This window comes from Tachypleus tridentatus, chromosome 1 (genome assembly GCF_004210375.1).
Source record: "Tachypleus tridentatus isolate NWPU-2018 chromosome 1, ASM421037v1, whole genome shotgun sequence".
Classification (NCBI taxonomy): domain Eukaryota; kingdom Metazoa; phylum Arthropoda; class Merostomata; order Xiphosura; family Limulidae; genus Tachypleus; species Tachypleus tridentatus.
In genome coordinates this window covers 77330532-77345511 of record NC_134825.1, presented here as the reverse complement: position 1 = coordinate 77345511, position 14980 = coordinate 77330532, and the positions used below count along the sequence as shown (strand labels likewise).

At 36.6% G+C, this 14980-nt stretch overlaps 1 long non-coding RNA gene across 1 annotated transcript; it reads right to left on the bottom strand.

Annotated features, from left to right (window-relative positions):
- Positions 1-311: 311 nt before the first annotated feature.
- Positions 312-13591, bottom strand: LOC143252971 (uncharacterized). Its single transcript, XR_013029278.1, has 3 exons — positions 13284-13591; positions 2233-2373; positions 312-1240 (listed from the first exon to the last, which is right to left on the bottom strand). It is a non-coding gene; the product is annotated as an uncharacterized LOC143252971 (long non-coding RNA).
- Positions 13592-14980: the final 1389 nt, after the last annotated feature.

The following is a 14980-nucleotide window of genomic DNA, read 5'->3' as shown; positions in this document are numbered from 1 at the left end:
ACTTCTTGTATCAGGTTTGGAATTCTTATTGAATACAGAAAAAATTCCTTGGATTAGCATAAGTAACCTAAACAAGTCAAAATACCTTGAGAGGCCCGGCCTGGCCAGGTGGGTTAAGGCGTTCGAGCCGTAATCTGAGGGTCGCGGGTTCGAATCCCCGTCGCACCAAACATGCTCACCCTTTCAGCCGTGGGGTCATTATAATGTTATGGTCAATCCCACTATTCGTTGGTAAAATAGTAGCCCAAGAGTTGGCGGTGCGTGGTGATGCCTTCCCTCTAGTCTTACACTGCTAAATTAGGGACGGCTAGCGCAGATAACCCTTGAGTAGAATTGCGCGAAATTTAAAAAATAGCTTGAAAAAAAATAAATTTTAATATTCTAAACTTCATATTTCTATCCAGTTTAAGTCCTTTGTAAAGTTAATTCAAAACAATAAAAAGGTTTTTCGTAAAATGGAGATCATTTATTTTAAATAGTATTACTAGAATAAAGGTTAAAATTCACCAGTCTATGCTTTCATTAAACTTAAAACTGGTATATATGATAATTTCGACAATGCGTATGGTACACTATAACTACTGTAAATCTCACATAAGTCGTGACATAGATCTTAAGAATGTTCCAGAAAACTCACCTAAACCTTCAAGTTTTACAACTTATCCCTGCTAGTTTATTTATACACATAAAACTTTATGATTAAATTGGTCTTATCCTGATCTTACTGACACAAACAACAAGTAGAGCTTTATGTGGTGTTACCACAATGTGATTTTACTTTAAATGGATTTCTCGTCATTACGAGTTAGAGACATAAATACAAAGGCGTTGAACACGCTAAGAAAAATGATGGCAAACAATCAATAATGGTAGTCAAAGTGTTGCCCACGTGTGACAAATGCAAATTATGGCTGATTTTATTATTGTTTTGTCTATGAGAGTGTAAAATATAGACGATGACACGTATCGTATCATCTAATGTGAAGGATGACGTTCATATGGGAATCATTCAGCATACAATCTAGCAGCAGCCCCGATTTACGAATGAAATTTTTCATACAGTAGATCAATATCGAACTGTTCTTCTACTGTGTTATTATTTAGATGATTTTGAAACAGCTTCATCACAATGCACAAGTTCGACTTCATGATACAATGACGTATTTATGCAAAATTCTTTGTCCGAAGCCAACAGAATTAAAACACTGAAAAACTTCCAGGCTTAGGACTGAAGCCAAAGCTGTAAAAGAAAACAAAGGTTAGGGTGGGTGAATTGCATGTTGTTTTATTTCTTTATATTATTCAAACGTATAAAATCAGATTACGATCTTCTGTGGCACAACTCCATATGTATGGAAGATAGTGTATTAATGCCCACAATTGTTGTTCTTGAAAAGTGATTCTGGACACTTTTGGACATTTTCGTGTCCTTGTATGACTACAATGATATTGCCACAGTTGCTCATTCTATACCATTAACAAGTAATTTCCAAGACCCCTCCATTTTTGGATTATTTTCCTGTCAATATATTTCTGAATCACCTTTTATGTAACTACATAACTTTTAGATTTATTTATTTGATTTATTGTTTAATCAAGTACTGTTAATCAAAAATTGGGCCTGGCACGGCCAAGCGCGTAAGGCGTGCGACTCGTAATCCGAGGGTCGCGGGTTCGCGCCCGCGTCGCGCCAAACATGCTCGCCCTCCCAGCCGTGGGGGCGTTATAATGTTACGGTCAATCCCACTATTCGTTGGTAAAAGATTAGCCCAAGAGTTGGCGGTGGGTGGTGATGACTAGTTGCCTTCCCACTGCTAAATTAGGGACGGCTCGGTGCAGTGGGCTAACAACCTACTCACTTAAATACTTGTTGAAGAATCCGCAAGCGATTGCGGCCCTATGTTCCTAGATGGAATTTAATGGTGATAACTAACTAACTAATTAAAAATAATAATAATAAATTTATAAATGCTTTAAGCTTATGCATTTATCATTACACCACATTTTTCGTGATTTTTATTTCAGCATTGGAGTATTTTTAACACGTGGATTTCAACAATACAACTAATACCTTACAACTGTATTGTGAACCTGTACAATATACTTGTGCTAACTGCTTCACGTTCAAACCTCCGTAGCTGTTAATATAAATGACAAATTTTACATGGTAGATAACAACTCTTTTCTTTCTTTCAAATAACTGCAGCAATAAAAGAAGAAGGCGTGACCTACATGAAATTCTGTTCCAATTTCTCCAACCGTTCATTTCTCGCTGGTTCATTCTTTTCTTGGTTTGGCTTGTAGTGTAGTTAGCTGTAGCTACGTCGATGCATACAGCCTGGGCTGTCTGTCCGTCATAACAATATGAAGTCTCTTGGGGAAAGCATCAAACCCAATTGTATTATTACACTAGAGCTATATAACTGATGGTACATACACACTCAAACCTTTAATTATGTTAAACAATAAATAGGAAAATTCCATGCTGGTACCACGCCCTTTAAGTTAGAGTTAATAAAGACTGATACTTTTAGCAGTTCCATATCCCAAAATCCGGAAGAAAAACTTTAACTTTATAGTGTAAAGTAACGATGATCAAATGCTTAAGACAAGAGTTTCATGAATTCCAAGTAAGAATAATCTTACAGATACCAAAACAAAAAAATCTTTTTTTTTTTGGAAATTGTGGGATACGTTGTTGATATACTTCTCTTTCGCTTCGTAACTCACACACCAGAGGCATCAAATAGTGACTAGAAACTTTAACATTTAACCTTCACAATAATGGGGTGGTGTTAAATTTTAAAAATTAAACAGATGTATTTAGTCTGCCCCCCAAAAAACAGATATATTTGGTCTGCCCAAAAAACAAAGATATACTTGCTCTGCCAACAAAAACAAACACACAAAGATGTGTTTTATTTGCTCAAAAACAAACAACAAAAATCATGGAATTGGCTGCTGTAATAATGAAAATGACAATATTTTTCGGACAGAAAGGGGTAAATCTCCTCTCTACATTTTCTTTTAAAAATTGACATCTTTGAACGGTTTAGCACCATGTCTGTCATTTTTTGACACCATTGTCATGTACTTGAGTATAAGGCCCGGCATGACCAAGCGTGTTAAGGCATGCGACTCGTAATCTGAGGGTCGCGGGTTCGCATCCCCGTCGCGCCAAACATGCTCGCCCTTTCAGCTGTAGGGGCATTATAATGTGACGGTCAATCCCACCATTTGTTGATAAAAGAGTAGCCCAAGAGTTGGCGGTGGGTGGTGATGACTAGCTGCCTTCCCTCTAGTCTTACACTGCTAAATTAGGAACGGCTAGCACAGATAGCCCTCGAGTAGCTTTGCGCGAAATTCAAAAAACAAACAAACAAACTTGAGTACAGGTGTTTATTTACCTTTAAAACAAGTTTTAATTCCACAAATGTCCATAAAATTGATCATTAAATATATTTCATTGTCATATAATTTATAAAATACATATTATTAGTTCTGTAAGGTACTATATGGCCCAGAGATCGATTACAGTAAGCGACCGCTAATGTTCCAAAATATAGCAGTGGTCTAGGTGGTTATATTTTTATAAAAACTACAAAACTATCTTCAAAATAGTATGTACAGAAATGTTAGGGACAACTGACTAGAATGAAGAGGAAGAATTTCCACATGGCAAACTCCCAAATCAGAAAGGCATTATTCAAAACATGCTCTAATATCTGAGTCCAAAATAAACAGGCCAGGCCCAATAACAATGCAGTTTTATTTTTATCTGAGTTTCTACAAGAGCATTGGATATTCTGCAATCCTTTTACAGTGACAACCACCAAGTATGTGAAAAAAAAAGCATCACTGAACTTTACTTCACGACTTCACTGCACACAAAGAAGCAAAAGTAAAATGACAATTGTAAGAAAAAAGTTGATGACTTCAATACATGTGCATGTATTCTATTCGACGCATTCTGTCATGATGATGTAGTACAGAGAAAGCATGAACATTCACACGAGGTAAACATGACAGAGATAGAGTGAAGATTTCTATAAGACCATAAAGCTGAGAAAGAAATGAATTGTGAAGATTTCGTTGATCAAAAGTGGATGAAATTTATGGAGCAGGGAAAAAGGTTTCTGCATTTTCTGAAAACGAAGGAAGAGGCAGAAAAAGATAAAGAAACGATACAACCAGTGGAGTACTAAGGATTTAATACAGAAGAGTCACGTGAGGAAGAAGAAATCACGTATGGAATCCACTGACACTGATATTTTAGAGACATCAGCATCACTTGAAGCCAAAAAATTCAGGCTCATGTCCGCAAAGACATTAACAAAAAATGACAATGAGTGACCTCCACCATATCAGCACATCAGACAGAGCATAAAAGCAGTTAGATCTGAGTATCATGAAACAATAAACAAATTGAAATGCTGCTACCACATATCTCAAAATCAAGTTAAGAACAAAATATCTGGTAGAATTTGCTATATCACTCCATCATCTGCATGGTATCTCCAACTTATGAGAATGCTATCAATCAGGTTGCCTGTTTAGTGCAGTACTTCCAGAGCTTGAATATCTCAAAGTAATGATTTTGTTGCAGCTTTGATTGGCTGTGAAACCATTTTTGTCCTTGACAAAGTCAATCACTACTAACTATTCTATGATTTCACCTGCATTTCAACAGCTGTACTTGGACTTGACAACAGATGATCCTGAAAAACTGCTGAATGTCATTGAACCAGCCTTTAATTTTGTGTTAGCTGAAAGGTTCAACACAAGGTATGATGAAGATATCTGCAACGCCATATTTGAAATTTGTCCCTTTTTCAAACCATACGTTTTAAAGTTATTACGTATGCTTCTGTCAGGGACTATGATGAAGATGCACCACATTCTTTTTCCAAGATGTCAAGTAGCAAGTTAGATATCGCTTCAGAGTATAATATAAATGCTGAAAGAAGAGTTGGCCTCATAAATCATGAAATGTCGAGAAGATGTGTCTCACAGTTAGACAAAGGTGAAGTCTTTTGACATAGAAAAAAGGCAGTCTGGGACTTTCAGAGCCTATAATACTCTAATGGGAAAAAATAGCAGAGCTCCAGGGATCATTACTATATGAAATGCCAAACAACAAGAGCTGAAACCGCACGGACTACAGGACAATGAGGTTGTCAATCTTGCTGGTGACAAGAAGTGGAACAAAGACCTGGCCGCTTTTAAAAGTATGGGAGGATAATTTACCTATTCAGGAGAGGCTGGTGAGTACATGAAAAGAAGTATGGCTGACAAAGGATCAAAGACTGTATATGAAAGTCCGTTATGTTCGTGATACGTTCCTCTCTGTACCTAAAGTGAGTGATATCGTCAGGTTAATGAAGGATCACAAGAAGCTTCCGCCTATCACATACGCTGTGAATATTTAAAAAAAAAACTATCTTTCAAATATCTCCTAGAAGGCAGAGGCAATCTTAGAGGACTTCAACAATATCAATGATGTTATATCACATTAAATAACTAAAACTGCACTACCTATAAAACTAACACACTGTACTTAGATTTTCATACACACTTCAAAAGCATTTATTTTCTTTCTTCAATTTTATGGTGTAGAGCACACTCTGAACATTCTTTCGATATTAATTATGAACAAATACTGTCTTTGAGTTTTTAGAAAATGATTTTGATAACATATTTTGATTTTAAAATGGGTTTATGCTTTTATTTTTATTTTAAAACGCGAATATAGGGGTAGTCAACTTCAAAGGGCATGTATAGGGAGTTGCACTTGTTACATTACAATTTTTTATATTTCCTTAATCAAATATAATGACTACAACTTTTTAATGGAGCCTTGTAGGATTCTCAGTTTAACATTACCCTCTATCTCAAGTGACGTCGGCATCGGGTGACGCGGAGACTGTAACACAAGTAGTTCTCGAATTACGCGATAGTTACGTTCCAGGAATTGGTCGCATAAATCAAACACTATTTCCCATACAGTATACACGAAGCGTGCAATCCCAGTGGGAATGTCAAGCCTTAATATACTTCATGAATATATTACAGAAGAATGACAGTGGAAAAACCTCTGAAAAACTTTCGAAATTATCGGTAAGTTCAAGACGAGATCATCGCGAATTTCGTTGATCTCCCGTCCCATCGTGTCTCAAACTACCTACTTACTTGTAGAGTTACATGTGCTGCCTGTGTTCATGTAGTTAACATAAATATCTACAGAAAATATCAACTCCAGTGTGAAGCATGATAAATTGATCATAATGACTTCGTTGTATGACCAAACGAACCCCGCGACTATCTGGCTATTGCACAGGTAGTCATAATGTTAATGTCTTTGTAATGTCACTTCAACCATTGTGCATCGCGTTATCGCAAATGTTATCGTAATAAAGCGCCTGCATCGGCTAAACCCTTCAAACACACGGTGAGAAAATGTTTCTGTCTGTACCATTACAATACATAAATCGCTCGAAAATCATGTTGGTCCGAATTCGCAAGCGCGTAAATCCATCGATCGCGTTAATCTAAAAACGCGTAAAACGAATTCGTGTAAATCGAAAACTACCCACATTAATAATAACAATAAAAATGCTAGTCTTGGTGTAGGTTTGTAACATTAATGCAAATAACATGCTTTATATTATGAAAACAATAAATCATGTAACTTACTACTCATTCACCATATTATCTACAAAACGGTTGGAAACTGAACGTTGTTTGAACATACGTCCTTTTCAATCTATCTATGGGTGTTTGGGTATATATTTATTTGTATACCCAAGAGGGTCAGGTACACTAGACCTCTTCCTCCTTCCATTACTTAATTGGAATGGACTGATTAATACTGAAGTAATAACATAACTTTAAATCTGGTCCTTTTCAGGGCAAAGCCCATTTATATTTTTCTTTAATTAAGTCTAGAATGTAGGTGGCTGTTTTATTTGGGCGCTATTTTATTATTATTATCATTATTTTACATTTGATTTTATCTTAAAGATCAGATGTACATGTTTAACGGGGAGAAGTGTTGGAAGCAATAACACCCTGGATATTGACGTGTAGTACTGGCGTCCTTTTGATTGTCTGTATTTGTTTTGTTTTTGAATTTCGCGCAAAACTAAACGAGGACTATCTGTGCTAGCCGTCCCTAGTTTAACAGTGTAAGACTAGAGGGAAGACAGCTAGTCATCACTACCCACCGCCAACTCCTGGGCTACTTTTTTTACCAACGAATAGTGGGATTGATCGTAACATTATAACGCCCCCACGGCTGAAAGGGCGAGCATGTTTGGTGCGACAAGCATTCGAACCCGCGACCCTCAAATTAGTTCTTTTGATACTCTATTGAAATTAATCATGAAACAATATATTACTTTAATCGACGCACCAGCAGTAAAATAAACAAGAGGTGTGCTTGAAGTCGTAACACGCAGACGATTTGGGGCCTAAGAGTTATGTCACACATCTTGAAGTGTTACGTATTATAATTTATCTCGGACGAGTCCTCGATTCATTATGTTACATACGTTATGTATTACGAGTTAAAATAGCTGGAAATGTTAATTTTAATTTAGAAGTTAATTAAATATCAATATATATCAAATTTATTATATTCCAAGAAGATTGTTACACACAATTTTCTTTTTTTAATATAAATGTACTTTAATATACAAAAGAATCAATACTATTTATAATAGCGGTTATAACAAATAATTATTTATACACAAAAAAATTACAAACTCAAGAACAACATTCAGTCCTCTATCTGGTCTGGAACTAAATATTTTATCAATGGTCAAGGTTCACGAAGCGCAAATTACTTTTATGTTGGTACACAGATACGGCCCGGCATGGCCAGGTTGTTAGGGCGCTCAACTCGTAATACAAGGGTCGCGGGCTTGAATTTTTGTCACACTAAACATGCTCGCCCTTTCAGCCGTGGGGGTGTTATAATATAACAATCAATTCCACTATTCATTGGTAAAAGAGAAACCCAAGAGTTGGCAGTGGGTGGTGATAAATTAGGGAGGGACGGCAAGCGCAGATATGTCTCCCGTTGGTACAGCGGTAAGTCTACTGATTTACAACACTAAAATCAGAGGTTTAATTCCCTTCGATGACACAGAAAAATAGCCCCATGTGGCTTTGCGCGAAATTCAAAAACAAAACGAACAATCCACAGATGAACTTCATGAAGCAATAAAAACACAAAAAAAACGACTCCCCGGGTTAAGATGAGATGCAAGCCATCCTCCTCAAAAAGGGCACTCCGAAATTATTTGACCACTTAAAAGCACTTTTGAACTTTTAATTATCCTCTGGATACATACTGGTTTCTTGTAAGCATGCTGATATATTAAAGTTCCACAAGGAAGGAAAGCCAGTCAACAGACTTATCATTATCCTCTGGATACATCCTAGTTTCTTGGAAGCATGCTGATATATTAATGTTCTACAAGGAAGGAAAGCCAGCCAATAAACCTAATAGCTACCGACCAATCAGCCGGATCAGCTGCGTAGGCAAAATTTTAGAACGCATAATTAGTAATAGACTCTCCATATACTTGGAAATAACCTCTAAATTGCCTGAAGAACAAAATGGCTTCAGGAAATTTAGACAAACAATTGACCACTTAATCAGACTAACTGAAGAAATAATAGATAGCCTCAACAAAAAAACAATGCATTGTCGCCTGCTTCCTTGACATTGAGAAAGCATTTGACACTGTATGGCACAATGGTCTACGGTTCCGTATGCATGAAATGGGACTAAGCGAGGAATTATTCGCTAGTTATCTAACTTTTGGAAAACAGAAAATGTAAAATAGACGTAAAAGGAACCTTTTCTGAGTACTTTACTACAGAAGCTGGCGTCCCTCAGGGAGGGGTGGTTAGCCCTATACTCTTCATCATGTATGTAACCAATATGCCATTGAAGGATCCTAATCATGGATTTTCCTCACAGCTCGCTGATGATGTGGCAATCTGGAAAAGTGCGCCAACACCAGCAGTAGCTTCGCTTGGTTTGTTTTGAATTTCGCGCAAAGCTACATGAGGGCTATCTGCGCTAGCCGTCCCTAATTTAGCAGTGTAAGACTAGAGGGTAGGCACCTGGTTATCACCACCCACCGCCAACTCTTGGACTACTCTTTTACCAACGAATAATGGGACTGACCGTCACATTATAACACCCCCACGACTGAAAGGGCAAACATGTTTGGTGCAGCGAGGATTCGAACCCGCGACCCTCAGATTACGAATCGAACGCCTTAATCCACCTTGCCATGCCGGGCCCCCCAGCAATAGCAGCCACAAACATACAACCATAAATAAATAGAATAAGTGAATACTGCCAAAAATATAGAATCAAAATAAATACAGCAAAAACACAACCAGTATTTACCAAACAGACAAAGCACAAAACGTACAGTCTGAAATATATATGAATGGAACATTACTTCAGACTGTCACATCGCCAAAATTTCTCGGTCTAACCTATGACTCAAAATTAACATAAACTAACCATTTAAATGAAATAAAAGTAAAGTTTGGCGAAGAACAAACTATGTTTTGAGTCTAACTGACAAGAACAGTGGAGCATCAACAGACAATATATTAAAAATTTACAAAACATACATTAGACCAGTAATTCACTACTCAGGTCCAGTTTGGAATACTGTAACTGACAAAATAATCAAAACCAAGCTGCAAACAATATAAAAGACTACTCACAACAGCATACAGAGTTCCAAGAATCACATCATCTAACTTCATACACACCAACTATAATAGATAGACTCCTACATAGTAAAATAACATATTTCGATAAAAATTGGATGAAAAACGAATTACTATGCGAACTAAATAGGTACCGTATACATGATAAAGATAGTCCTAAACATCTCTCCCCGATCAACATACATTTTAAACACAAAAATAAATTTAAAATATATATAAAGGGAGAAAAAGGTCACCCTCAAACTAGACTTCCTACTCCCAGGGCAAATCATATCCATTAATGTACGAAAATAATACATGGTTACTGCCCTGAAAAGGATCGGAATAAACCCAGACTACTCTGACCCTAAAATAGAAGCCATACCAACTCATACTGCATAATCATGAAAGTGAAGGAAGGAGGAAGAGGTCAAAGCGACCCTCACCCTCCAGGGTACACAAGATCACCCAAATTCCAAGAGAGAGAAAGATACACTTCACTTGAGGAGAATGCTAGTTAGCCCTATTCTTCACACGTGAGTTTTTCTGCTGAAGTTATGTGATGGTTTCGAAGAAATACTAACGTCCAAAGTTAATTCTCTAAAGTTGAAAAGTTCGAAATACATGAATGTTCCTGGTCAAATATCTGTAGTTTTCCAATTTATAAGCATTAATCACAATTATAGCTTCTGAGGCTTACAGCAAACAAAAAAGCAGACCAAGAATATTTTATTACTGTCTCTCGGCATCTTGTGACGGCTTACTTTTATATACTCATTAAACGATATTCTCGAAAGTTCAACAACATTCGAAGATACGCTAGTGTTTTTAAAACATATATTATTGATTATTACTCTCGAGAATCTTCTACAAATTTAGAGAACAGGCGAAACTTGTACAATACACATACAACAATATACACCAAATGCATTAAACTGAAACGAACGTTTCACATAACAGTAAATCCGTTATAGAAGACATTCAAGCTTATCACACTTCCCAAAAGAAACAACTAAATAAGGAAATAAAAATTTAACAAATCAATGTGGTGAAGCTTTCATATAATCCCGCAGGAATATGCAAATGATAGGTTCCGATAATATGTCATTTGGACACTACTTTATACAGATGAAGTTATCAGATTTAAAAACCCTTCAATACAGACTTCTTAGTTATGAGGTGAAAAGATTAAAGTAATTTGGCCGAAGAACTTGATTTTTATCTCATATGTGTAAGATCATTTCTGCGCTGCTCCTGACGGAAGTGAAGTGCCAATTTTTATGGTTTAGGTTACTGATAGCCGCTAAAATAGTTTATAGAATAAATATACATTTCATAAAACTGACAAAAACACATTCTCAATAAATTTTATTTCACTGACCTTTAAACCAAATTTCTACATGAAAATTACACGTGAAAACAACAGCTTACTGCAAAGAAAGCAAGTGACTTGCTGTTACGAAAACCCATATTTTGATATACAAGTCTTGAATATCTGCATCCATATATATATTTTAAAGATATTCTGTTTTCTGGAGAATCTGGCATTTTGAATAACATGAGTAAAATTTTCCATGGGTAGCAAAAAAAAAATTGTACTCTTAAAACATAGTATAAATAAATCAACGTTAACATATGAGATTCAAAATTGTCAGAAACTAAAACGTTTATATTTAACAGGGGCACTACATATAAAATGGTGAATTGTTTGTTTAGAATTAAGTACATAGGGTTGCATATAGGTTAGAGAATGGGCTATCTGTGCTGTGGCCACCAGGGGTATCGAAACACGATTTCTAGCGCTGCGAATCCTCAGTCATTCCGCTGTGCCACTTGAAAAAAAAATTAAAAATAGTGGTTTAATATAACTTACTTTTCTCATTACACATTTATGCGAAATTATGTTCTGACAAAAGAATTCTCAAAGTTTCCAATGCGAGAAAAATATTTTTCTTTTTCGGTGTATAACTGACATTCTATAATTTTTGTTTTCACGATTTACCACACGTCAAATATATTGCGGTTCTTAAATTAACATATGAAACCAATGCCTGAATATCCGCAAGTATCTAACCTACGAGTGGCCTGGCATGGCCTAGCGCGTTAAGGCGTGCGCTTCGTAATCTGAGGGGCGCGGGTTCGTGCCCGAATCGCGCAAAACATGCTCGCCCTCCCAGCCGTGGGGGCGTTTTAAAGTTACGGTCAATCCCACTTTTCGTTGGTAAAAGAGTAGCCCAAGAGTTGGCGGTGGGTGGTGATGACTAGCTGCCTTCCCTCTAGTCTTACACTGCTAAATTAGGGACGGCTAGCACAGATAGCCCTCGAGTAGCTTTGTGCGAAATTCCAAAACAAACTAACTAACTAACCTACGAGACTATTTAGCGTTTCTTACACGACTAATAGATATACATACACACCACTAGATGGAAAGGAGGCCCGACATGGCCAAGCATGTTAAGGCGTTCGACTCGTAATCCGAGCGTCGCGGGTTCGAATCCCGGTCACACCAAACATGCTCGCCCTTTCAGCCGTTGAGGCGTTATAATGTAACGGTCAATCCCATTATTCACTGGTGAAAGAATAGCCCAAGAGGTGACGGTAGGTGGTGATGACTGGTTGCCTTCCCTCTATTCTTACACTGTTAAGTTAGGGACGGCTAGCGCAGATAGCCCTCGAGTAGCTTTGCGCGAAATTCAAAACAAAACAAAGATGGAAAGAATCGAAAAACATATTGATAATAGCTCAACAGAGATAACTCGTAAAATTAAGGCTCAAGATACTCTTCACCAAAATCAAACAGACTCTCATTGTTGGAGTCAACTATACGTTATATAAATATATACGTACATTAACCGAGATAAAATATTCTTACCAAACTGCAAGTAGACATCAACTAAAAATCTTTTGATAAGTATATATGAAAGTTTCAGTATGTTTGTTTTTAATTACATTTAACTTTGTTTACGCGTATTATCGCTTTATTTAAAAAAAAAAAAAAAGTGACCTCTATCATATTTATTCCCATAGGCCTACGTTTGTTATTTGTAATACCCATGCTGGCTGTCCTGGGCTATCAACCTATTTTACAGTCTTCCCTTTACATTTTTATTGAAACCTTGCCTAATGCTGTATCTACTGTTGTGCACATATTGAGAGTAAGTCGCTCCAAGTAAAGTTAACTCAAAAGTTTATTTTGTAGCAAGGTATTAACTCCCAAAAGACGCTCAGCGGTGTTAAGGAACGAAACTGTAAGTCTTATAGCGTTTAGCTAATGTTTTTGTTTGAAATTTAGGATAACTCTATGGACCCAACTCTGATATAAACCTTGTTGGTTAGAGTTTTGAACTTGTATTTATTAACAGTAAAGTTATTAAGTCTGTCTGCTGTCGCCGTAACTAAGTTTGAACAACTGAAGAAAAGAATGGTAGCATCCTGCCATCCAGTATCCGCACTAATAAAGTAACTGCCACTCTTATAAAGTACTTACAGTTTCAAGTACGAGAAATATTCTACGGTATCACACGGGTTCGAACGTAACTCACCTGTTCCGAAATCCAGCTACGGTATCACACAAGCATTTCCACACCCTGGTTTGTTCTTACCCTTGTGTTGTTGCTTCATGTTGTTCGGTTAGAAAATTACAACGGTTTTCCGTAATCGACTTATTGGTTACACATCGATTGACGAAGCAGGATACCTCACGAAAATACAGGATGTGTAATGAGCTGATTGGAGTAACACGTGGTGGCTGTTACTAACAAATTTCCTTTTTAGTGTTACATACAACATAACTGGTTCATAACTAATGAAGCGCAAAACGAGACTATGATTTGTCTTAGCGCTGTGCTGATAAAAAATATTGTAGTAACACAGACTGTACAGGTGTTTGAGACAATATCATAGCTAAACGCTGATAAGTAACTTCAATAATAATTTCACTAATGACATCTGTAAGTTTACGAGCTTACAATGTTATAATCTGTGGTTCATTTCCTGCAGTGGACAGAGTGCAGACAGCTCGTTGTGTAAATTTGTGCTAAACAACAACAACAGTAAATAGCATTAATGGGCGTATATATTTCACAGCAAACTGAACTACTATACTTCAGGATATAACGGTGTTCTGTATATTGTTTGTCATGTAAAAGTTGCTATCCATAAATAACTGCAAGAGAGCAATAAATGATTGTTAGTTTAATCCTGAAATTGTGCCTTAAAACGTCTTAGTGCCATAAATAGTGCTGTAACTAGATCTGAGAAGACAGTTTAAATTTATCACACTTCGCAACCTATAAGTTTTTATAAGCTTGCTAGCTCTGTAGCTTGTTTACGATTTCAGTAGCTACGCCTTGTAGAGTGTTTGCAAGAGCAACACTGAAAGTTATCAAACTTTTCTCTTTTTGTTCTAATCAGAATTCGGCTTGTATATTTCAGAAAGGACCAGAGTGTCATATAACCTAGAAAATTAGTACCTCATAAAGTCATCTGATGCAGAAAGACTGGTATATTTACTTAATTAAGAGGTGCTACAACGATTGTTTTATTTATCGCCTACCAGGATTGACGTCAGAATAGTTATCTTTAGCTATCATGCGAATGAAATAATGGATAAAAGATGACCTAATTTATAGATATACAGGATAGGAGAAAGATATTGACATTACTAAATACTATCGCATTCGTAAAGTCCTATCATTAAAACATAAAACATGTATTCACAACTGGTCCATGTATGTGTGACATAATTACGATACCGTATTAGTCTAGAATACATTGATTTCCTTGCAGGATGACAATGGGCTTGCCAGGAAATGAATTGCCATTCAGTTGCCTAAGTTCCCCTGACTTTGCCTGAGTCGGATGCAAAAGTAAGAGACTGAATACAAATGTACACACAGTAATACAATTTTGTATAAATAACATATAAAACAACAATAAACAACACAAGAGTAAGCTTGCACCCTCACTGCAGACAAACTAATCTATTTTAAAGCTGTGATTTCTATTCAAACTAATATCTTACCTCAGCTAGTTTTAGACTAAGAGAACATAGAATTACATTGACAAAGCAATAATAGTAATCTCAAGGTGAAAATGCCACCCACATGACTGAGGATAACTCTCACTTAAGAATAAAGGTTGCTGTGCCGTCGAAGCAGAAAATATCACTCCTTTCAATCTAAAGAGTTGGGTGACCCAGTTCCGTGTCTAATTAGAATGATAAGAACTTAATATATCA